The sequence below is a fragment of the Ambystoma mexicanum genome, chromosome 8 (genome assembly GCF_040938575.1).
Source record: "Ambystoma mexicanum isolate Mex_15411 chromosome 8, UKY_AmexF1_1, whole genome shotgun sequence".
In the NCBI taxonomy this organism is placed as follows: Eukaryota; Metazoa; Chordata; class Amphibia; order Caudata; family Ambystomatidae; genus Ambystoma; species Ambystoma mexicanum.
In genome coordinates this window covers 1,105,354,686-1,105,380,802 of record NC_090929.1, presented here as the reverse complement: position 1 = coordinate 1,105,380,802, position 26,117 = coordinate 1,105,354,686, and the positions used below count along the sequence as shown (strand labels likewise).

General features: G+C 43.9%; 1 protein-coding gene across 1 annotated transcript in view; it reads left to right on the top strand.

The window, feature by feature from the left end:
- Window positions 1-26,117, top strand: part of PADI2 (peptidyl arginine deiminase 2) — a 1,062,620-nt gene that overhangs the window by 431,585 nt on the left and 604,918 nt on the right. The gene's annotated exons all lie outside the window — the stretch shown is intronic.

The following is a 26,117-nucleotide window of genomic DNA, read 5'->3' as shown; positions in this document are numbered from 1 at the left end:
GTCCACATTGTGTAAAGGTGGGCAGCCTGTATTTAAAAATACCACCTAAATACAATAGAGGAGGCAAGTACTGAGCTGTTTTAGGCCTTCTTAAAAATAAGATAAAGCTGTTTTCCCCCAGGCACATTCCCGTTGTCAATACGGACCTGTGCAGCGCACGTGTGCTGATTTCCAGAGTGAAGGAGCCCATTGAAACATGTGTATTTTATCAGGGTTATTGAGCACCTCAAAAGAAAGTTGTCTTTGGCTCCCAATTTTGCAGCACAGTGTGGGAAAAGTGTGAAATCGAACGTGTCCACTGGTTGTGTAGAGGAGGTCCCAAGTACAGCCCGCACTCCAACCGTCCATTTTGAAGTATCAGAAACGTTCACGCCGAAATATGTGATGTATGATGAGAAAATAAACCAGCAGAGAGCCGCAGTGGGGCTCTGTCCAGTACCCATCAGAAGAACAACACCTATTGAAGTACCGATACCAAGGAAACCATAGACAGTAAGGTACCCATTGAGAAAACCATATCAACAAATGAAACGAAATGAAGATTGTCTAAGTACAGTCCCTGAAGAAGCCAAAAAGGTCTTAATGGAAGACGAATGGTGACGTCACAAGAACCCGGACTGACTCACATATAGAAGAGATGACGACCAGAGAATGACGTAAAGAGACGAAACACCATGGACAAGGGACATCATGGACCTAAAGTGAAAGGACGATGTCAAATGTAAGAAGCTTAAGCTGTAAGCATGATGAAGATATTCAACCAGTTTACACATGTACATATGCTTGGAACCGCAAGAAAGCTAAGAAAATTGTGAGGCTTGCTGTGCTTAGTAGAAGACAAATCGCGACAAGCGCCACCTATACATATCTACGTCAAAAGAAGCACGTTATATAAGTATATTTCCACTTTGCACAAGAAGCAGAATCAACCAAAGGTTACTATAGGCCACAAGAGGAGAGCTTCGTATTCAACAAATTGAGAATAAGCGTCAGAAACGAAACTCAGCAGAGGCAGATGGTGCCAAAGAAACCAAGGTCGTATCAGTTAAAATAGACGAACAGTAGCTACAATTAATTGAAGCAAGGAAAAAAATATCCTGCTTCAGAAAGGTCAAGATAAGAAACTGAAGGCAGGTGGTGGGTGAAACAAAAATCAAATACACAAATTACATGAAGAAGAGGCAAATTCACGGTGTTTGAATCACGTGACCAGCCGAGCGAGAAGAAGTGAGACTTTCACACCTACGCATGGCAGTGAACTTTTCCAGACAGGAGATCTCGAGGCCAACCACAGTGAAATAATTGGCACATGGCCACTAAAGTCATGATTGATTGTAACAATAATAGGAGGAATGTCAGGGGAGCAATGAGGGCACCCTGCACCTGGCTGACCATTCTGCGTACTGCTAAGCAAAGTGGAAAAGTGTGAGTGGGGTTGGTGCCAACCCAATCATAGTGGACCAAGTAATCTAGGGTCCTATAATTAGTAGAACCAATGGGACATCATACTTTTAGTGACATCTACAGTAGCCATTTTGAAGGTAGGGCTTAGATGTGCCACCTGACAGTGTTTAACCAATCCCCTTAATCCGTTACCATATAGAGATATAGTACCTATATTAAAGTTACCTTTTCTAGAACCAATAGAATTGCATGCCAATTTATAAGGGTTAAACATCAGTGATGACAAGTTTTTAGTATAAATTATGTGTTTATTATGAAGTTCGTTGGAGTTGTGAAGCGAGAGAGAAGATCATACATCCGCTGATATTCATGAGACTCCCCGTTTTTTTACTTGTCATTAAACAGACTCCCTTTGCCAAACCGTTGAGTTGTCATTATTGATTTGGTGTTGGAGTATTAATCTGCACCCCCATCCACCTCACGGGTGCTGATATCTTATCTTAAAGTACTATTGGGCAAACCCCAGTTCTATGGGCCGGTTGGGGGTCCCGGAGTACACTTGGTAGCAGAGATTGGATGGTTATCGATTAAATAAGACACTTATTGACCGTGGACATAAAGTAACTCTAGGTCCTCGGTAATATCACAAGTCCTTTGCCATCCGGCTGAGTAGACCATGAAGCTCCCTGTAGACAGTGGTTAGAGTAAAAAGCAGAACCTGTAGGCAGAGGTCTGAAGGGACCTGTGTTTCCCCACATAACCCCTTCCCACTCCTACGGGCAGCTGAGCGGGCAAACTGCAGGAGAGTCAGTGACGAGGGCAGTGATCCCGAGCATCCAGAGAGGAAACATGCAAACGGTGAGTGAAAAAGACTAAATGCTTTGGCAAAAAGTGCATGCCTTAGAACAAGTAAGGGAAAGGTAATGGAGGGAGGTGGAAACACAAAATATAGTCAGAAGTAGAGTAGAATGTTCATATATTTATGGGGAAGGAAATAGTGACTCAAAGGGTAGGTAAGTAACAAAAGAGGATACCGGTGAGGACACCCGAGAAGAGAGAGGATACCAGGGGGGGGACACCCGAAAAGAGAGAGGATTAACCTAATTCCTATGCTTTAATATAGCGGCTAGAAGAAACTTGCATCGATAGTCCTGAATAAAAGAGGAAAAAATAGGTCACCACAGTGGTTAAAGACGCTTGTGAAAGGGATTAGTTTACACTCCATGTCGGGGTAACATTAGAGGCAGAGGTCTGTGTAGCCAGCTGGAGTTTGTCTAGTCTGTTAACGTGTCTCATGTGTTATTTGTTGTGATGTCATAGGACGAAATTATTTCCCTTGAGGAACTAGCATAAACATGACATGATTGGATACTTGAAATAATTGCAGAATATAAACTGATATTTATTGATTAAAATAGAAGATATAACATTTTGTGGAAAAAACAGGATTGGAGCTTGCGACGAGTGGTGTTCATTCATATTGTTGAAATTGTTTAAGTAACGAAAGACATTAACAAGTGTTATATAAAGAGAAAGTGAACAGATTTAAATATGGAATACATTACTCCATTAGTACATCTGTGCAAACAGTTGCCAAAACATGCACCTAAGATGAACAAGTACAGTGCAGAATGGTATAAAGGAACCACAAACAAGATGTTTATGCCATGGCCCCTGGGTGGATCGTTATCCAAAACGGTCCTACATCACTTGATGACATATGTGCACGCCACATACACGGGCAAAAAGTTAGACAAACGCCCAGCTAGTCTAGAGCTTTGGAAAATGTATCAACGGGATAAGGAGGAGGAGCCGCCATTAGACTGGATACTTAACGTATACACAGAGGGGGGTGAGACGCCTTCCGCGCCACCCACCCCATCTGAAACAAAAACTGAAGACAGTAAGGACGAAGGGTTATACCCGCTAAGGGAACTTAAAGCAGCTACAGTGTATAGCAATCCGGCATATGAGTCACCTACGCAAAGTAGTGCCGAAAACCCAGAGAAGGATAAAGATAGAGATATCACCTCCAAAGTCCCGAAGGACAAGGAGAGCTGCGAAAACGAGAGAAAAGACTAGGCACAAACAAGTGCATCTCTCGACACAGAGAGAGAAGGCAAAAGATGGAAAGGAAGTGAGGATAGAATTGATGAGATAGCATTCACACAAAACAAATGGATGGCAGGGCAGATCTTATTGAAACTCGATGGTAAAGGCATAGATGACGTGAAACAAAAAGAGAAGCTAGATGACTTACAGAGAAAAGAGAAGGAAAAAGAAAAAGGATTGAGAGACGAAAGAATAAGAAAAAAAGACAGGCAGAGATGAGAACAGTTATATAGCGAAGAGCAAGAAAGGCAACACGATCGTAAACAGAAAGCAGCCAATGATCAGGACAGACAGGAGCAGTGAAGGATAGAAGAAGAACAAAGGATATGAGAGAAATGAATAAAAAGACGAAAGGATGAGGAAATCCGAAGGGCGAATGAACGTAGAGACGCAAAGAAGGAGGAAGAAGATAGGGTCAGAGAAGAAGCGAGGAAGCGCAGAGAATTCAATGACGATATAGAACGTAAGTGAAGACAGAGAGCATGCAATCTTGAATATCTGGAAATAGAGGTTAAAAAACCTGATCCAGTAGTAGATTCGGAAGATATAGTAGAATTCTTTCCTGAGTACGATTCAGTACCAGGCACGTCTAGGGAAAATATTGAGGATGTCTTCGACACCAGAAGGATCGGAGAAATGATCAATAGAATATATGATGAAATGGGGCTAGAACAAGTACCTAAGGGGAGGGGGAAGATGAGCGCCTGGAGAGCACTCAGATTTACGATGCTGAGGACGCCTCCTGAAGTACTAGAAATAGAGAGCTGTCCCTAGATAGGTTGGAAATCAGTAAGAATAAGGAGCATGCGAGAAGTTGCACGAGTTGGGCGCAGACAATGTCAGACGCCGAAAAAGAGGAGAATGAGGAAAAGGAGGAAGAGAGGAAACGTGAAAAACGATTCTCAGGAGGGAAAGGGATAAGATGGTCAGATTCTAGTGGGTCTGCGCTAAGGGCATCAGAATCAGCCACAGAGTCAGACCGACACAAAGAAGTATCTCACGGTCAGAGGGGGGTGTCTCCACCACCCTATGTGAGCCGACTAAGGACATTGCCAGGTAGGCAGCAATGCGGGAACATTACTCCTGCAATAGACAGAAAAACAATGAGAGAAGAGAGAGGGCTATGCATCCCAATTTCCGTTGCTCGATAAAGGTGGAATGAGACCACAGCATATTCCATGGCCACACATGGATCGGGAAAACCTGAAAAATAAGCTTCCAATGTTCACATCGAGAGCCGGAAAATGGATATACAAGCTAGAAAAAATGACAGGAGGGAACATGTTATCTATAAGGGATATCAAATGTCTTTTGATTGCCATACATGGTTATAGAGCAGATGATGTGTGGACACAGGAAGGTTACCCTGGTGTGACCACAGTTAATACTGCGCATGACGGAGCTCCATTTAACAATTTCAGAGCCGCGTTATTGAAAGCATTACGTTTGCTATATACTGATACTTCCGACATGGGAGTTATAATGACACGCAAAATAAAGGAGTCAGAGGACCCTTGCTTTACATCCAGAATTTCCAAGACGCGTGGGTACTCGAGACTCGTGAATCTTGGGGGAAGTCCATACCTGTGTTTTACCATATATTGTGCCAAGGGCTGCCAGATCCAGTACAGAAACAGCTCAAGAAATTGGTAGGAATCAAGGCCAAACGGTGGTCTGAAATGCAGTTGACCATAGCACACTATTGCAGGCTGCTGCAAGAAAAGAATCACAAAAAAGAGGCTGCCCGAAAGGTTGAAGAGGCAAAAGAAGAAGAAATTGTCGAAATATGCCGTTGAAGGGGCAATGATAACTAGCAGAGACGGGTCGAGCATGCAACAAGTCAATCACCCACAACAGAATAATCAGGGCAATACTGGGTTTTATCCCAGGGGAAGAGGATTTAGAGGAAGAGTATGGCAGAGTAATCAGGGTGGTTTTCAGAGTAATCAAGGAGGCTTTCAAAACATGCAAAATGGCAATCAAGATATGTCAAATGGGCAAATAATTAGACCATCGCCAATATGTTGGTTGTGTGGAATGACAGGACATCTAGCACGCACATGCAGAAGTCAAGGCATGATGCAAAACGACCAAGGAACAAGAGCAAGTATGTGTCACAAGTCCCTCCCCTTCTCACCTGTCTTTCCTTGCTTGCAACCTTCTTTGAAGATTTCTTACGCACGGTCCGGGATTTGTAGAGACTTGTGTGCTGGTCGTCTGGTTCCAGCGTGGGATAGCAGTCCTACTCCAGGAGGCGGTCGGATTTCCAGTAACAGGAACCAGGAAGGAGATTAAGTCCGAGCTTGGAGGCACGGAACGCCGTGACTCAAGCGCAGGCGAGGATCCCGGAAGAATAGTTAGGTAAGTTTGAGGAAAGGAAAAGGAGGAAGTAGATTCAAGGAATTGGGGGAACAGGACTAGGATGGAAGTTCCGAGCGATCTTCGGCAACACACGTCAGACTGCTCCGAGCGGTAGCGTTGAGACGCGCAGATCCGCAGGGGTGTGTCTGCTTTGTAGAATGTCGAACGTAGCGCGTAAAGACTGGCAAGCTGCGTTCCGCACCAAACGGCCATGTTGGAAGGATCACGGAATTCAGTCCTCTATGGGTCAGGGACCACGAAGTCCAGAATGGGCGCAAGCGGTGGTTCATGACAGTATGCCTCCTCCGAAACCCAGCTCCTCTGGGTTTGCCTGGATGGATGAGATGGTATCTTCGTATCAGCCAGGGGGCATTCATATTTGACACGGGTTCCCAGGTGCGCTCACTGGGAGGATACCCTTTCCACTCGACCAAATACTGTAGTTGACCTCGTCTGTACCTCGAGTCACAAATTCTGGAGACCTCATTTTCGAGTTGGTCATTGCTAATCACTGGGGTGGATCTTGGAGCAGTTTGAGAGGACTGAACATAAGGTTTTAACAAAGAAGTGTGGAAGACTGGATGAATCCTTTTCCATGACTCTGGTAGTCGGAGTCGAAAAGCCACTGGATTAACAATTTCCTTTATAGAAAAGGGTCTGTAATACCTGGGAACCAATTTATTTGGTTGTAGGTGCCGAGGAAGTAGTTTTGAGGATAACCAGACCTTATTGCCAATTGAATAGGAAGGCCCAGGCCTTCTTTTGGAATCTGCATATTGTTTCACATCTCTTTGGGCTTTTTCTAGGTGTTCCATTGCTTCTTTGTGCACATTGATTAGTGTTTCAATCCAGGAATCAACCGCCGGAACTGGGGTAGGATGTGGGTGAACGGACGGTAGGACTGAAGGATGAAATCCTTGACTACAGAAGAAAGGACTGGTCTTGATAGCAGAATGATCCGAATTGTTGTATGCAAACTCGGCCACAGGTATTAAGAGTGACCAATCATCCTGGACTTTGGTGGCGAAACAGCAAAGATACTGTTCCAGGGTTTGGTTTACTCGTTCAGTAGCACCATTGGTCTGTGGGTGATAACTCGAGGTCAATGCACGCTGAATTCCCAATATACGACATAGCTGTTTCCAGAACTCGGATATGTACTGGGGTCCTCTGTCGGAAATTTTTTTGGAAGGTAATCCATGAAGCCGGAATATGTGTTCTAGGAAAATCCCGGTGAGTTCAGATGAGGATGGTAGTTTGTATAGAGGCATAAAATGAGCCATATGTGTGAACAAATCAATGGTAACCATTATAGTCGTGTAGCCTCTGGAAGAAGGTAGTTCTTCAATAACATCCGTGGCAATGAATTCCCAGGGTCTTGTTGGTAGTGCTGGTTGGTGTAGGAGACCTGCTGGTCTTTTATTGTCATGTTTGTTCTGATTACAGAATGCACAAGTCTGGACATGGATCTTGATGTCATCCTTCATCCTTGACCACCAAAACTGTCTTTGTATAAGATGGAGGGTGTTGGTTATGCCACAGTGTCCTGAATGAAGAGTATCATGGAATAGGCTTATGATCTTTTGTCTCAGTCCAGCAGTAGGGATGACCAGTTGATTGTCCTTGAAGAGATATCCATCATTTGATTTGAGATTCCACTGATTGTTCTTCTTAAACTCCTTCCAGGGGTCAGAAGACTGAGTTTGGGCTTGAATATCCTCCAGAAGAGTGATTGCTTGAGCAACAAATATTGAATTGGGATAAACTTTAGGAAAGGTCTGGTCCTCAAGGGTTTCGTAATCAGGACGTCTGGATAAGACATCAGCAATAATGTTATGTGTTCCGGGAAAATTATGGATTTGAAATTGGTATTGGGCAAAAAAGAAGGCCCAACGGGCTTGGCGACTGTTTAAGACATTCCATGGATTATAGGACTTGAAGATTCTGATGGTCTGTGCAGACTTGTACCGGGGGTTTGGCTCCAGAAGGAGATGACGCCATTCAGTGAAAGCTTGATGAATGGCTAACTATTCCTTCTCCAGGACGGAATAATGAGTTTCACTGGGAGTCAAGGTGCGGGAGAGATAGGCGATGGGGTATTCCAATTTGTCGCTAAGTTCCTGTTTCAGGACTGGATGGCGTAGTTGGAGGCATCAGTTTCAACAAGAAAGGGTCGGTCAGTGTCGGGTTGAGCTAGGATGGGAGCTTGTGTGAACTCCGACTTCAACCGTTGAAATGCCGATCTTGGGCTGAGGTCCACTGAAAGGGAGTATCTTTCTTTAATGGTGTGACAATGGGATGCACAGAGAACACGGGTATACATTTCCTGTAGAGGTTAGCAAGCCCCAGGAAGGATTGGATTTGTTTTACAGTGGTCGGAATAGTCCAAGATAGAATGGAGTCAACCTTGGAAGAATCCATCCCTATCCCCTCTGGGCTAAGAACGAATCAGAGATAGTGAACAGTTGATACATGGAAAAGACATTTCTCAGGTTTAGCCAGGAGCTTGTGTTCTCGTTAACGTTGTAAGACTGCCCTTACGTGCTCTTTGTGTTTCAGATGGTCCTTGGAGTAGATCAGTATGTCGTCTAAGTAAACAATCATGAAGAGGAACAACATATCAGAAAAGACCCGATCCATGAAATGTTAGAAAATTGCAGGGGCATTAGCAAGTCCAAAGGGCATGACCAAGTATTCAAAATGGTTGAAGGGTGTTCTAAAGGCTGCTTTCCATTCATCACCTTCTTTTATATGAATAAGATGGTAGGCACCCCTGAGATCAAGTTTTCTGAAGATGACTGCACCTCTCACTGCTTCCAGGATATCCGAGATGAGAGGCAATGGGTAACGATCCTTGAGAGTGCATTGGTTAAGGCCACGATAATCCAAACACGGCCTGAGCTCCTTGGAATCCTTCTTAGGAACAAAGAAAGGGGAAGCGCCCATTGGGGACTTGGATGGTCGAATAGTTCAATTTTTCCAAGTTGGTGTCCAGGTATTCCCAGAGGGCCCTTTTTTCTGGTTCTGACAAAACAAAGATTCTTCCGAAAGGGATCACGGCTGAAGGTTCAGTGTCAATGGCACAATCCTCTGGTCTGTGGGGTGGCAGAGCTTGAACAATTGCTGTTGAGAATACATCTGCATATGCCTGGTAGGCTCTGGGAATCCGGATAATGTTAGAGACGGTGACTGGAATTTGCTGAATTTCTTGAGAGTCTTCAGAGGAACTTGGTAAAGTGATTGGGGACAAACAATGGGACATACAATGTTCTGTACCAAGAAATAAGGAGCCTGCCACCCAGTTGATATAGGGGTTATGCTTCTGCAACCAGGGCATGCCTAGAACCATAGGATAGTGAGCAGATTTTATGATATCAAATTTAATCCTTTCTTGATGGTGATTTATAGAAAGAAGAATCTCTTTGGTTTGAAGGGTTATGGGTCCTGAAGATAAGGGTCTCCCATCAATAGCTTCAACAGGTTGCGTAGTCTCTCATATTTCGTGGGGGATGCTGTGACTAGTGACCCAATCATGATCTATGAATATGCCCATGGCTCCACAATCCACTAGTGCCAAGATGGGGTAGGATTCTTTCTTGGAAGGCAATAGGAATGCCTGTAAAATCACGAGATTGTTTTGTCCAGGAGAGTTCAAGGAAGGAATTGATGAAGAGCAGACACCTTTCTCCCGAAACTGTGCCCCATCTAGGATCGGGAGCTGGCGTTTCCCGAACGTCGTGGTGGAGCGATAGGACACTCTCTCACAAGGTGTTTATCGGAGGTGCAGTACATGCACAGTCCAGTGTGAATCCGGCCCATCCTTTCTTGTGGAGTAATGGGTCCACGGATGGCCCCCAGTTGCATGGGTTCAGGATCTGGGGTAAGAGAAGCTGCCGGCTCTGGTCTGTATGTATGGTCTGTGGCAGCCTTTTGAGATGTTGACTTAGACTTTCTTTTCTCTTCCTTTCTTTCCTGGATTCGAAAGTCAATTTGTAGGGATAGGTCCATGCGGGCCTGGAAGGAGCTTGGGCGAGCTACCCTGGCTAGCTCATCCTTTATTTCTTCTTTTAGGCCTCTTCGAAAGAGGGTAAAGCTGGCTTCTTGGGACCAATCAGCTTCTTTTACAAGTTGTTTATAGCGGGTCACATAGGTAAGCATATCCTGGGATCCTTGTTGAAATTCAAGTAGTCGTTCCTGAGCGCTGTAAACAAGCTCTGGGCGATCAAACATGGCTTTTAGGGCTTCCATGAATCCATGATAATCATCTAGGAGGGCGTTGCCCGAATTGACTAGGGGGGTTGCCCAGGTTAAGGCGTTACCGGTGAGGTGTGAGATCATAAACCCCACCTTGGCTCTTGGAGTGGAAAAGTAGTAGGGCTTGAAGGTGAAATGCACCAAACATGAGTTAAGGAAGGCACGAAGGTTCTTTGAAGAGCCATCATATTTGTCCACCACTGCTTCCAATAAGACACATTCCTTAGTAGCAGAGTCACGAGACAAGACTAGCTGCTTTAAAGCAGCGTTCTCTGCCTTAAGGTTCTGGACTTCAGTGGTTAATTCCTGCATACCTCGCATGAGGTCTTGAACCGCGGCTTCCATCTCTGTATTCGTATCGTTTTTTAGGCATCTCAGTCTGTCACATGTCTCTCCCCTTCTCACCTGTCTTTCCTTGCTTGCGACCTTCTTTGAAGATTTCTTTCGCACGGTCTGGGATTTGTAGAGACTGGTGTGCTGGTCGTCTGGTTCCAGCGTGGGATAGCGGTCCTACTCCAGGAGGTGGTCAGATGTCCAGTACCTGGAACCAGGAAGGAGATTAAGTCCGAGCTCGGAGGCACAGAACGCCATGACTCAAGCGCATGCGAGGATCCCGAAGAATAGTAAGGTAATTTCGAGGAAAGGAAAAGGAAGAAGTAGATTCAAGGAATCAGGGAAACCGGACTAGGATGGAAGTTCCGAGCGAACTTCGGCAACACACGTCAGACTGCTCCAAGCGGTAGCGTTGAGACGTGCAGAGCCGCGGGGGTGTGTCTGCTTTGTAGAATGTCGAACGTAACGCGTAAAGACTGGCAAGCTGCGTTCCGCACCAAACGGCCATGTTGGAAGGATCACGGAATTCAGTCCTCTATGGGTCAGGGACCACAAAGTCCAGAATGCGCGCAGGCGGTGGTTCATGACAGTATGGTGAATCCACCTGTATTTTTACAGCAGGGAGGAAATGGAGTTGCACAGAATCACACGGTGCAACAACAAACGGCAGGAGCACAGTAAAGCGTGCAACCTCAGAATTCAATGAGTTTTCCACAAGGACAGTCTCAACATTCACCGATGCAACTGTCGCTGACAGTGCAGGACAGGCTGCGAACCCTGGAATAAGATGTATCACTGGTGATGGGGGAAGTCCATTTGCACAAGGTGGGACAAAATTATATATGGACTAAGACAGCTCACTGGGAACCCTGATGTGTTCTATCCTATCAGTGACATCAGACCCTCATCAGGAACCAAGGGTGGATGTCATTATAGGGGATAAAGAACATTCCTTCTTAGTTGACACAGGTGCAACACGTTTGTGTATACGTGAAGGCAAGTTTTCCTTGTCCGGCGATGCTATAAATACTCAGAGATTCACAGGAGCTACAAGTCGTGTTCCTTTTACAGATGCACTTCCAGTCTCTATAGGAGAATGTGATATGAATGAACCGCTATTATATGTGCGACAAACCCTATTAAACATCTTGGGTCGAGATCTAATGACGAAGTTAAACATGACAATTTCGTTCAAGAAGGATGGCATAGTATGTTCAACTCCAGGAATGAACTATTTGAACATATGCAAAATGATTAGAGCATACTCAGGACACACAGCTATGAGGGCTGTACCATTAGAGCCAGAAATATTTGCGTATGGAATTGCTAATGGCAGGGCTGCCAGGCCTTGATGATAAAACCATGAAGACCCCAAATGAATTTCTATTTAGGCCAAGAATACCAATGCATGAGGAAAAGGAACAAGTATTTCCCTTGGTGATACACACAGCGACAATATGAGGGAAAATGCCTTTGATCGATGGGTTTGATGATGAAGGCCGACAATGATGCACAGTAATCACCATTGAAGAAGGGTACAGATTGACTGATGTCACTGATGATGATCTGTTTGACGATCAAGCAGATAGGGGAGAAATAGCAGTTGAGGTAAACCTCACTTTTTGGGTGAAAATGATCAAAAGAGAAGTGCCTCAGAGAGTGATGTTGGCACAGAACCGTCCTGAATATTTTGATGACGACATGGCCCAGGTGCCTGTCTCAGTGTGGACCACAGGCCCCTATGATGTAGGCTTATTGAAAGGAGTCGGAGAAGTGAAAATTCCATGTCCAGGGAGGCAGATGAAGGAATTTTTAAAACAATTTCGGCTATGATGGAGCAGGGCATCTTAGTGACGTCAGAGTCGTCATGCAATACTGCGGTTTACCCGATTAAAAAATCAAAGGGAGGGTCCTGGTGTTTAATTCAGGATTTACGCCCAATAAATGACATTGTTGAGGCCGAGTTCCCCTTAGCCCCTAACCCGGCTTCAATTCTATGTAATATACCTGTTGAGGCAAACATTTTCACGGTGATTGACTTGAAAAATGTCTTTTTTTCAATCCCATTGCACCGAGACTCACAAGAGCTGGAGTCATTTACATTCAGACAAATGTGTCTGAAAAGCACGAGGCTACCCCAGGGGTACTGTGAGTCTCCATATATTTTTAACAGAGTCCTGCAGATGGACCTAAGCAATATTGCATTAGAAAGTGTTGCCTTACAATATGTGGATGACATCTTGATTTGCAGCACTACAGAGGAAAGATACAGACACGATTATGTTCAGCTATTGACCATATTGGCTGAGAAAGGATATAAAGTTGACAAAGTAAAGTTACAACATTGTAAACAAGAAGTGCTATACATAGGTCAGCTGATCTCACATGAGGGGAAAAGGGTTACCCCAGAAAAGGCTGAAGCCATACTGAACACGGCTAAGCCACACATTATAAAACAGATGCAGAGCTTTTTAGGTCTTTGCAATTATGTCAGGGCATGGGTCTTCGACTACAGCTCATATACCAAGCCCTTGCTATAAGCACTAAAGAAGGCACAGGTAACGAAAGAAAAGATTGAATGGTCTGAGACCATGGAGGAAGGGTTTGCTGAACTCAAGGGAGCCATTTGCATGGCACCAGTTTTAGGGATTCCCAATTATGCAGAGGAATTCTATCTGTTTTCACACACGAATGGCAGTGTTATGACGGCAGTGCTCACACAGAGAACCACATTGGGGTACAAGCCCCTGGCATATTGTAGTGGAAATTTGGACCCAGTGATGAAAGGTAATTTCCCTTGCAAACAAAGTTTAGCTGCTGCAGCGTTCGCCATAGAGAAGGCTACAACCATTGTGATGGGATGCTCAATAACGTTGTACGTTGAGCACTCGCTATTTGCTATTCTAGAGAAACTGAAGGGCACATTGACATCTCAGAGTGCTTCTGCTTATGAAGTGATCATATCGAATCCATCAATTAAGGTAATCCGATGCAAGATAGTGAACCCAGCCATGTTCATAGCAGAACCAGTTACTGAAGGAGAGCCAATACATGACTGTGCCAATTATGAGGAATTCTGTTTCGAAATTCCCAGAGTGAAAGAAAATGCATTGGCAGAAGGAGAAATTGTTTTCGATGACGGTTCCTCGAGAATCGATCAAAACGATGGGCAAAGATATGCAGGCGCTGCTGTAATAAAGCACACAGCAAATGGAAAGTTTTGAGTGCTTCTTAGTGCACGATTACCATCTCATTATTCAGCACAGGCTGCAGAATTATTGACGTTGATACTCGCAATTGAGAATCACTTAGACCAGGAAGTGACGGTGTACATTGACTCCGCCTATGTGACATCAACAGTGCACGCAGGCTTAGTGTGCTGGAAAAGGAGGGTCTAACTCCGAGCGGACGGCATGCCAGTACAGCACGCAGCCTTATTGGATAGGCTCATTAAGGCACTACTGGTCCCAGTGGGCATAGCGGTCGTGAAATGTGCCGCCCACATGAAAGGGACAGATTTTATCTCACGTGGAAATCAAGCAGCAGACACAGAGCCAAGCGTATGGCATCCAGAGGGAGACGATCATGGATGTGGAAGTCACTAATGAAAATTAAAAAATGATTGTCGCACAGAGTGAACCTGAAAGCTACAATAACATGGGACACATGCAGTTAATGGAAATCCAAGGGGAGGCACCACAGGAGCTTGTGGCTACAAGACAGCACTGGTAAACCAGTAATGCCTATAGCGCTGTTTAAAATAGCATTGGAGCAGTTAAGCTATCCAGCACACATGACAAAAGAGAATCTAGCAGCAACACTCGCTGAAGACTGGTTCATACCGAATTTAGCAGAGCACGTTGCATTTTTTATGGTGAACTGTATAATTTGCTAACAGTTCACGGCTGGGCACACACTAAAGGTAATTAAAGGAGTCATCCCAAGGCCCAATGGACCTTTTCAGAACTTGCATGTCGATTACGTCGATATGATTCAAGTATGTAACGGGTACAGGTATCTAATTGTTGTGGTGTGTCCATTCTCTAAATGGATAGACGCAGGTCCTTGTACACACCCAGACTTTACCTGTGCGGCCAAATTATTAGTGAGAGAGGTATTTCCCAGGTGGGGAGTATGTGAAGTCATGAGATCAGATAATGGAACTCACTTTGTCAATGAAGTTTTTGAACAGATTAGCTTTTTGCTTGTTATAAAGCACAAGTTCTCATCGAAGTATCACCCGTAAGGTAACGGGATATGTGAGAAGCTCAATGGATTCTTAAACGAAAGGATACCCAAGTTGAAGCTTACTCTAAGAAAGGGATGGTTACACTGCCTTCCTTTGGCAATGTATGCACTCAGAAAGCCACCTGGTTCTGACCATCATCTTACGCTGCACAAAATAGCAACAGGAAGAAGGATGCACACTACCCTAACACCCCGAGACAGAGCTAGATGAGATGCCCAGCCAACAAGAGAAATCTTAGGGTCTGAAATACAAAATTACTTGAATTGCATGACATCTTGTCTTACTGTAATTTCAGGCCAGTTGCAGCGACAACGAAAAGGGTGCAGGCCAGCACGGAACACAGAAGGAGATACTACTGCAGGCACAGCTCAAAGCCTATGTATTCCATCAATCTTCCCTGTAGACACCATGCTGGTGAAGAACCTCACAAGAAAGAAGTGGGACGAGCTAAGGTTTAACAGTCCCTTTACAGTGGAATACTGCACTCCCTCTGCAGTGAAGTAGCAAGGAAGAAGAGCTTGGATCTTTTTGGGTGACATCAAGCCATACATCGGAGAAGGCCCCCTGCCTACACTCCACAGCGAAGAGACTACAGACGACGGGGAAGAACCACAGCACGTGCAGATGTGATCCATGACGTGGAACAAGGACGTATGACCAGCAGCAAAACAAAGACAAAGATTTTTTGTGCAAAGTTGTGGCTTCCTTTGAGACATTCCTCTGAGCAAAAAAGAGGTTAAGGACATACAAACGGACACTCTGTGCATCCTAGCTGCAGGGTGAAGAAGAAAAGTGAACTTATAAGCCACAATATAGTCTGTTGACTTTGAACTTTGGACTGAGGCACACTGAAGCCTTGATTAGAAAAGAGTATGCCAAATTTTGATCGAGGACACACAAATTGGAAGAAAATACAGTATCCAGATTCTTTCAACACAGACTTTGTTCGGAATCACTTATGGTGTCTCACAGTTGCGACATCACCAAAGACGTGTTTACATATTTCGATCTAGTGCTAAGATCATACCTGTCACTGGTGGGGAGGCTCACCAGTATCACTGACATTCTTCAAGATCCTGAAAATGAAAAGACTATAAGGAGGCTGCTTACTGTAATTACTGAGCAGTTCCTCCTGCTTCCGGAATACAGCGAGGAAAACCCAAATGTCCCAAGCGGAGGAAGAAGCAAATAGGCTTATTAATGTACTGTTCTTTTGCTTAATTTAAGACTGTCCAGATCTTGTCTGAAGAAATACAGACATATTGACAATTCTTCAAGATCCTGCAAATACAGAACATTTAAGTATAATCCGGAACGGAATTATTATCCAAGTTGCTCTTCACGCACACCGAAATTGAAGAAACTGATCACAGTGAGCGAGGGCCAAACAGTCCCAAACCTCAGCCAGGGCAGGACAAATGTCCCTGTCCCCAGAAGACAGCAGGTTGGCGAGTAACGTCTTTTTTCACCTAATGGAGGATTTTTCACAACTTGTGGGGAGACCTGTCGGAGTTGACGTCCTCACATTCATCAGAGAACCAGATAATTCTGCACAGATGGGCATTTACTTACATGGTATCGTGATGCAAGTGGAACTTTCTAACCATCAGCAAAACTATCTGAGAAGATTTTAAACTTTCCACCGAGGGACAGATTGGGAAAGTAGTGCAAGAGACTTCACCTTTTTTTATATTGACAAGGATACAACATGTCGCCAGGAATGAAACAAATCAGAGGCACCGATTGGGAACTCATATATTTTGAACATGCACCGTAAAGAGACTTGCTGAACTATTGCCTGTTTTGACCCTTCCCATAGCCTAGCAAGAGAACTTTTCTCCAGAGATAATAGACAATCCATTGGTCAGACAAAAGAGGGACACTTGTTTTAGTACCTGCAACACACAAACAGAACCGACAGAATCCAGAAATAATATTGTTTAAGAGTGTATTAAAAGTTAGCATCTTTCAACAGATGTTCGAGATGGGGATTCAAAGTAGCAATCTTGCCCTCCCTCAGGATGAGAGACGTTCATACTTTTCTGGAAGTAAATGCTGTAGATTGACCTATAAGGGTATTATGTAGTAATGCATTATATTCATCATTGTTTTAATGTCACTGATGATTAGAACTGCATTTTTATTGGGGCACAAAGCATTCCAATTCCAGTGCACCTACCTAATGATGCACACATGAAGCCTATGAAGGCACCCAGACCTTACATAGTCATTCCAGTCCCTAGGAGAACTGGTAGCGGAATTAATGAACTTGAGATGGATGCGATTAGCAACGACATACACACATTTATGGTAACAAGCACATTGAAAAGCGGGAGACAGGGTCGGCATAGTATGAATGTAAAAAGGTTATTGACAACTACACGTATGCAAATATTGAATGCACACACACCAGGCCTTGTATCAATGACTACAGAACCACAGGTCAAAGAAGAGGGGACGTTTGGAGTACCACCAATGAGAAGCTCTATGAGTAGCGAAGTTAAAAGGCACATGAAGACAGCTGATCTCTTGAAGAGACAAGAGGAGTTGGAGAACAAACCAACAAAGACAGCATTGATAAGCACACATGATCCAACAAAGGGGACAAGTACAAGTTCTACACTACAACCAAATACTGGACCAATGGCAGCCTGGATATGGACATTTATAACCAGAAGAAAAAAGAGGCAAGAGGACAAGGAAAGAATCGCAAGACTTTCCTCCACTCGACTGGCACAGATGCAGATACCTGCATCATGGATCAGGATACCTGAGAATCCTCCAGCAAGAAGAAGCCATACGGATACATTCAAGGATGTAGTTGGAGCAAACTACATGATAACCTTAATAATCAAGAGAAGCTTACATGGAGATGACAGTGAACTAAATTATTACTTGGACAGCACAGCACATTTGGGAAACAACATCTGGTACCAACACATGAAATAATTTGGAAGACGAAGTTCAGAGGGGGTATGCTTTGTTTGTGCACTCCTACCATACAGCATGGGGAAGTCAAAGATCTTCGTAGCTGTAGAAATTGATGTCCAGACAGTACACTGTCTATCACGCGTAGCAATGTGCAAGACCAGAGGCCAGTTCATGGGAAGTGATCTCTCACTGAAATGGGCAACTGAAACAACTGATCCAAATCAAGATGATTATGTCCAGGACATAAAGACAAGAAACAATGGAAAGACAAAACACATTGTGATCAGATATGAGAAGCCTGGAGTTAAAAGAGCAGAAATCAGAAGAGAAGCGAACCAGAAGCTACATTTCCAAGGAAAAATGCCAGAAGAGGCTCAAAGTTGGAAGAACAGGGGCAAATGCAGATTTGGGGAACTGCATTCACCAGACGAATGGGAGAAAGGAGTAGTGATTTGCAGAGCATGGATGGTCATTGGAGCCTGCAAAGAAGCAATTGAAAATGCACAAAAGATATGCAAGCCATTTGGCCAAGGCTTGCAAAACTGCAGACATGGGTCGAAGATAGAGGAGGACCCCTGCAGATAGTACCACTGGAAAGCTCAAAATTGTGCTTCAGGAATAATGGCACAAGGAAGATGGCAGAGAATCATAACTGTTGACGAATCTTTGATGCTCCAGGAATGGTGCATGGAACTGCAGTGATTATGTACCATTATTGGGCATGTTGATCCAAAGCATACATCAGACTGCCAAAAAACTGGGGAGGTATATGCACATTAGTGAATGTCCACGTTCCAGGTGATTCCGAAAAGTGACCTGAACATTGACAGTTTCCCGAAAGCAGATGTTCACCTGAGGAAGAAGAGATCTGCTGAACTGCTTAATCGAATGAAGAGAGAGAATTACTTTTCTGCCAAATCAGAAGAAGCTTTTCATGCAATCCCATATGAACACATGCTGTTCAGCCTTACTTCAACAGTGTTCATGACAATCTTCATGCCAATTTCAAGTTGGAGCAAATACTAAATGGTTGCAGACAACCAGATGGTAGTTACTGCAGACCATCAACACGACGATAAAAGGATTCAATGCAATTAAAGAAGAGTTAGGGGCGATCAGACTGATGACTCTCCAGAACAGATATGTACTTGACATGCTCACAGCTATGGATGGAGGTGTTTCTGCAAAAATTGGAGAATCATGTTGCACATTTATACCATCTCACAATGAAGAAAACGTAACTTTAACAGAAGCCATAGGTATGCTGACGAAATTACAGAATCAAATGATTGATGAAACTGACGAAGTTGACGATGACAGTTGGCTTGGATCACTATTCTCATGGGTTCCACAATGGATGGCAGATGCATTCAAATTCCTAGGAGCCCTGATAGTGATGAAATTGTTAGGATTTTGTGTTATCTAATAATAATCTCTCAGTGCCAGAAAACATCAAAAAAGGCCATAGGGATGAAGTTCATGATTGATGTCGAGCCAGGATGGAAGACCAAAGACTTGACAGATAAAGAAATAAGAGACTTTGTGAATGCCAGCATTCATGTACCAGAAGGAACGAAGTTTCTATATCCCAGGAAGCATAGAAATGATGTGGGAGGATGGGTTTACTGCAGCCCAAATAGACAATGCCAACTGATGAAATGGAACAAGGACGAACATGTGAGTACAGCAGGAAGTTTAAAAGGAGTCATAAAGATATGTACCCCAAAGAGACATTTCTTCAGACCATCATGTATATACCCAGAAGATGAAGAAAGAATGGACCCAAATGATGAAGTGAAGGTGAATACAGAGGAACCAAAGAAGATGGATCCAAAGGAAGAGATGAAAGTGGTTGATGAATCGCTCAGAAGAGGGAGTGTAGAGGAAGTCCCAAGTACAGCCCGCACTCCAACCATCCATTTTGAAGTACCAGGAATTGTCACGCCGAAATATGTGACGTATGATGAGCAAATAAACCAGCAGAGAGCCGCAGTGGGGCTCTGTCCAGTAACCATCAGAAGAACAACACCTATTGAAGTACCGATATTAAGGAAACCATGGACAGTAAGATACCCATTGAGAAAACCATATCAACAAATGAAACAAAATGAAAATTGTCTAAGTACAGTCCCTGAAGAAGCCAAAAAGGTATTAATGAAAGACGAAGGGTGACGTCACAAGAACCGCGACTGACTCACATATAGAAGAGATGATGACCAGAGAATGACGTAAAGAGATGAAACGCCATGGACAAGGGACATCATAAAGTGAAAGGACGATGTCAAATGTAAGATGTTTAAGCTGTAAGCATGATGAAGATATTCAACTAGTTTACACATGTACATATGCTTGGAACCGCAAGAAAGCTAAGAAAATTGTGCAGCTTGCTATGCTTAGTAGAAGACAGATCGCAGCAAGAGCCACCTATACATATCTACCTCAAAAGAAGCACGTTATATAAGTATATTTCCACTTTGCACAAGAAGCAGAATCAACCAAAGGTTACTAAAGGCCACAAGAGGAGAGCTTCATATTCAACAAATCGAAAATAAACAGCAGAAACGAAGCTCAGCAGAGGCAAATCGTGCCAAAGAAACCAAGGCTGTATCAGTTAAAATAGACAGACAGTAGGTACAATTAACTGAAGCAAAGAACAGAATATCCTGCTTCAGAAAGGTCAAGATAAGAAATTGAAGGCAGGTGGTGGGTGAAACGAAAATCAAATACACTAATTACATGAAGAAGAGGCAAATCCAGGGTGTCTGAATCACGTGACCAGCCGAGCGAGAAGAAGTAAGACTTTCATACCTAGGCATGGCAGTAAGCCAGGCAAAGATATCAGAACTTTTCCAGACAGGAGATGCAGTCTCGAGGCCAACCACAGTGAAATAATTGACACATGGCCACTAAAGTGATGATTGATTGTAACAATAATTGGAGGAAGGCCGGGGGAGCTATCGGGCACCCTGCACCTGGCCGACCATTCTGCGTGCTGCTAAGCAAAGTGGAAAAGTATGAGTGGGATTAGTGCCAACTCAATCATAGTGGACCAAGTAATCTAGGGTCCTATCGTTAGTAGAACCAATAGGAAGTCGTACTTTTAGTGACGTCTACAGTAGCCGTTTTGAAGGTAGGGCTTAGATGTCCCACCTGACAGTGTTTACCCAATCCCCTTACTCCATTACCATATACAGATATAGTATCTATATTAAAGTTACCTTTCGAGATCCAATAGAATTGCATGCCAACTTTCAAGCGTTAAACGTCAGTGATGACAAGTTTTTTGTATAAATGATGTGTTTTTTATGAAGTTTGTTGGAGTTGTGAAGCGTTAGAGAAGATCACGCATCCGCTGATATTCATGAGACTCGCTGTTTTTTGTACTTGTCATTAAACGGACTCCCTTTGCCAAACCGTTGACTTGTCATTATTGATTTGATGGTGGAGTATTAATCTGCACCCCCATCCATCTCACGGGTGCTGCTTACTAATCTTAAAGTACTATTGGGCAAACCCCAGCTCTATGGGCCGGTTGGGGGTCCCAGAGTACAGATGGCAGGGCACTTGCTAAACACATGAGAGTGAGCGACCATGACACGATTCTTTAAGGAATGATTTGCAGAACATAGTGGGGGTCTGGGGCTGACCCGAAGGTATCTGTGATTAAAATAGGCAGGAGAAAAGCGCCATAGTATCCTGGTTAAAAGCATTCCATGTTGTACAGCGCTGTGCCACAGTGTCAGGCAAAATAGCTCTAAAGAAATGTAAACAAGCACTTCCGCAGACACCACGCGACGCTTCCGCCCGCTGATATCGACGCAGGGTTGATTGCGGTTCAAGAAGCTGCTTTGAGAATGAAGTACATTTGAGAGTCAACCTGAAGCAAAGGCCATCATTTGTACTTCTCTGGCAACCTAATAAAACTGCCCTTCTCAGAAATCGGAACTTCTGATAGTTTGAAAAGAATATTAATTACAAATTAGTGTACTTGTGAAATCGTATCTTACATATATTTGAAATTCGTTCTACATATAAACAGAAAATATAAATTGAAAAAATGTGGTAATCGCCTGAAAATGTATCATTTTATTTCGAAGATGCATGGTAAATTTCCATTCAAAAATGGCTGCTAGCTTCGACTTGTTTCCAGAGAGCTTCCTTAGAGACAGCTCAGAACTAAAAGAGTGGCCGAGATGGGCAGGAATGGGTGGGATTAGCCATTGAGATTAGCCTGGCTAGGGGCAGGAATGGGAGGGATCAATAACCAAACAAAACCTAAAAACACAGTGTGTCCCTCCTCGAATGACATGTGTGTGCCCTTTGACACACACCCTTCTCCCTATGTGCACATGAATCAGTATTTGTATGCAATAGTTTGGGTATATAGATGTCACAACCGATACCTAATAGCCTAAACTAAAAAGAGCCTCTAATTGTATTTGGGTGTGATTGTGGCTAATATGCGTTGAAATGCCATTAGTAACCCATTGGCCGTAAGAGGCAATCTGTTAGCATGAATGTGCCTGTCAATACCACGTTTACCTAACCTTATGTCTAATTTTCTCTGAGCAATCTCAGCCCCATTTAAGTGTTCAGCCTGTCACCGGGTATACCCCGATGCACGGTTCTGTGAGCATTTGGATGGCAACTTTGCAACGGTTTTGATATGCATTAGAAGTTCTTTGGAAGCAGAATTCCAGTCATTGTATACACCTTGAGACTACCATGGATAAGCCGTTGTAACTTTTTAAAGTTATATTTTTGTTGAAATTGACAGTTTTAAAATTCACTTTTTGCAACAATCTTTCCAACGTGAAAAGAGTTAACAATATGTTATGTTATGTTGACAGTTTTTATACTGAACCAGTTCGAAATCTAATATATAATGCATCGTGAAATTCAACTATAAACAAAGTGCAGAACAAGAAAGCTTAAGGATCCACTCCAGTACAATAAAGTGACTTGCAACAGTTTAATCCATGAGGCACAAGCATGGTTTTATTGTTTGCTGTTCTTCACACATTGACCCGAGAACACAATGGACTGAATTTTCATAAAGTAGTGCAAATGAATGGAGCACAGAGAATGCACTTGTTTCATTTGTGCTACTTTCGGAAATGTTCAGTTCACCTTATTCACAAAGAGGACCTGAGCATTTCAGGAGGGGTTGGACAGTGACGCAAAGGTGCCCTGTCCAGCCCCCTTGCATAAATCAGAGTCATCAGTGTCGGGAGGCACATGGTATGACAGGATTCCATCAACCACGTATTCCGTAATAGCCGTCGTAACTTTATTAACTACACATCACCCAGGCAACGCTGCACAAAGGTGATTTTGCCTTCTCCTGTCAACTCCGGCAGTGTCCCGGGCCTAGCAACAGTGGAACGTAGCAACACGCCTGCACAGTTGTACTAAGTAAGTGCCCCTTTCAGCCCCCTCACAGGAGGCAGTCGTAACAATGGACTCATCCCTTATGGCAAGGGGCGCCACCCTAAAAGGATGATTGATCCATGGTCTTTGGTCGCTTTCAGATCAGAAGGAGCACACCAATGTACTCAAGCCCAGGGCTCTTTTTCTGGGCCTGAAGGCATTCCTCCATTCCATTGCTGAAAGGGTGTGTTGATCCAAAATACCTACATGTATTACATCAACAAACAAGTGTTCACCAGCTCTTCTGCATTGCAGAAGTTGAAAGTGGAAATGTGGGAATTGTTCTTTAGCCACCACACACCAGACAAGGCTATCCATCTCCCAGAAAAAGAGAATGTGGAAGCAGAGAGGCTGAGCAGACTTGCTCAGATCAACCACGGGTGGGTGCGTCATCCTTTGATTCTCCAACAGATATGTCAGCAGTGGGCGATACCCACAGATCAATTTGTTAACTTTGCCAACTAGCATGAAAGGAAGTAATTTTGAGTCTAAGGGGGGTTTTCAGCTCTCTTGGGGACACTCTCATTATACCAAGGTCCAAAAGTACATGGGCCTCATTACGACCCTGGCGTTAAGGGTTTAACGGCGCAGTAAAAGGTGTTGGTGCCGTTAAAACCCTTAACGCCTAATTACGAGGTCCCTTTGCGGGACCCGACCTTAACGGCTGGTTTTACCAGCCGTTAAAGTAGGGTGCCGCAAAGGGGCCTCGGTGCTAATTACGGTACCGCAATTTGCGGTACCGTACTTAGCACCTTCCCCAGTCCCATTGAGCCCTATGGGGCGAAAATGGGAATGGGGAAGGGCCATGGTGAAATGGGGAAATACCTCCCCGCCAACCTTGGAATGGGGCGGTATTTGCCCATTCCACCATGGCGGACTTGTTACAACACCGGCACCAACCATGGTGCTAATAGCGCCATGGTTTAGCACCAGGGTTGTAATGAGGGCCAATATATGCATTTCCACCAATCCCTGCCATTCACAAAGTGGCAGACAGGTGGAGGTTGGCTTGAAATGTGCCTATGAGTATCATGTGTGCTAGTTCATAGGTTTCAGACCTAATGTTTCTGTCATCAAAAGGCCCAATCTTTCTCTCATATTTCCAGATATTCTGACTCAGCAAGAGGAGAGAGTGCTTTACTCGCTCCTCAATTGCTGAGCTTGGTCAGATGGTTCCGGAGGAGGTAACCATAGGAACCTAAGACTATCAGAAGGTAACTGAAGAACAACGCAGGTAGCCAGGAATCTCTCAGCATGCTCCCAATGTAAGAGTAAATGGCTTAGAAGTTGCCACTAGTTAATCAAGAAAGGTGTGAATCCCCCGAAGTGCCCCTGGGATCAAGTGCTAGCCTTCAAATCTCACCTTGTAGAGTCTGGAGTATGGGAAGTGTTAGAACTGGTGTTCTATACTCTGACCTGGTGGACAGATGCATAGGAGACAACCCTATTATTGGGACATGGACAACTCTGGGAGCTATAGCCAAACCAGTACAATGTTGCAAGGCGAGTGGTCAAGGCGAAGTCTCAGGAACGGGTGAGCTTGGTAAGTGGTCTACAAGGAGTCCAAAAGGTAAGTAGACGAAAATTACCCTTAGACAAGTAGTTATAAAAATAACATTTATTGTATGGCCGAACACATGCAATGAAAACTTATTATAAGCAGGTAGTTACTATCATACAAACTAATATAAACACTTATATAGATCCACTTAAACAGCGCAATAATTACAGAAATACTCCACAATACCTGAAGGGAAAGGTAAGTAAGTCATATAACACTGTCAGGTCCCAGGGATCACAACACCCTAACTTTATAACTCAAGCCCTATGTTGAAGGGGCCTTATGCCCAAAAGTTCACCAAAGTTCCAAGGAAGTTTGTGATGCAGGAAAAAACTATATTGTAGGGGTCCGGGGGACATGGGAAATGTTCCACTAGTCAGAGGACACTCTGTTGCAGTCACCAAAACTGTTCTCTTCTTTCGAAGAATTGCGCGAGCAAGCAATGGTAAAGCCAAAGGGACTCATTACACGGTAGGCGGTAAGGGTTTACTGTTACCGGTAAGGGCACTGGTACCGGTAAACCCTTACCGCCTTACTACGAGGTCCCTTTACGGGACCCAACATTTTTTTCCGTAATATCACATCCCAATTCCTGCTTCCACCTCTCCAATATTTTCCTTCCAGCATCAACATCCTTAGAACATACCGGCATCAAGCTAGTATAAGTGCATACCATCCGTGGTGATGACATAAGAATCTGACCACCCGCTGATACCTCCTCCAATGGCCCTGTCAACATTGCCAATCTCTCACTCTAAAGAGCTTTCAACTTCACAAACCTATTCAGTTCCCTCTTTGCTAAAACAAAACGTCCTCTGCAACTCCTCGAATGACAATATATGGCCATCACTCATCACATCCCTGATACATAAAATCCCTTTTGAGACCCAACTTCTCCAACATAAGGGCTTATTGGCTATTTGCAAGCTCGGATTAAGCCAAATAGATGCGCCATAGTGCAAGTACAAGTTCCCTTGAAAAAGACTCAACCACCAAACCAAGATCTCTTTAGTCACAGCAATAGTCGGCAGTCCACTACCCCTCCCAGGCAGATGTCCCATTGAGGCAATAGCATGTAATGGAAAACCATTCAATTTACATCTTTCAATTAGTACCCAATAGGGTTCCGGCCCATTCCCCGCTGAAAAATAGTATGCCGCCTTTTTCAAAATAAACCCTTTATAGTATCGTTCCAAATCTGGGTACCCAAAACCTCCACATTTTGTACTACGCATCAAAATAAATTTTGGAATCTTAGGTCTCTTCTTATCCCCCCACAAAAAGTTTTGAAAAACTCTATCAATACTTGTCAGCTTCTTTTTTGAAAATTTCAAAGGCAAAGATTGTACAACATAAAGTACCTTTGGCAAAAGAGTCATTTTAATAGCGTTGACTTTAGCCCAAATCCCCATCGGTAATCTTTCCCACCTTTTAATATCTTTACTCAAGGTAGCCACCAATTTTTCCACATTGAAATCCACC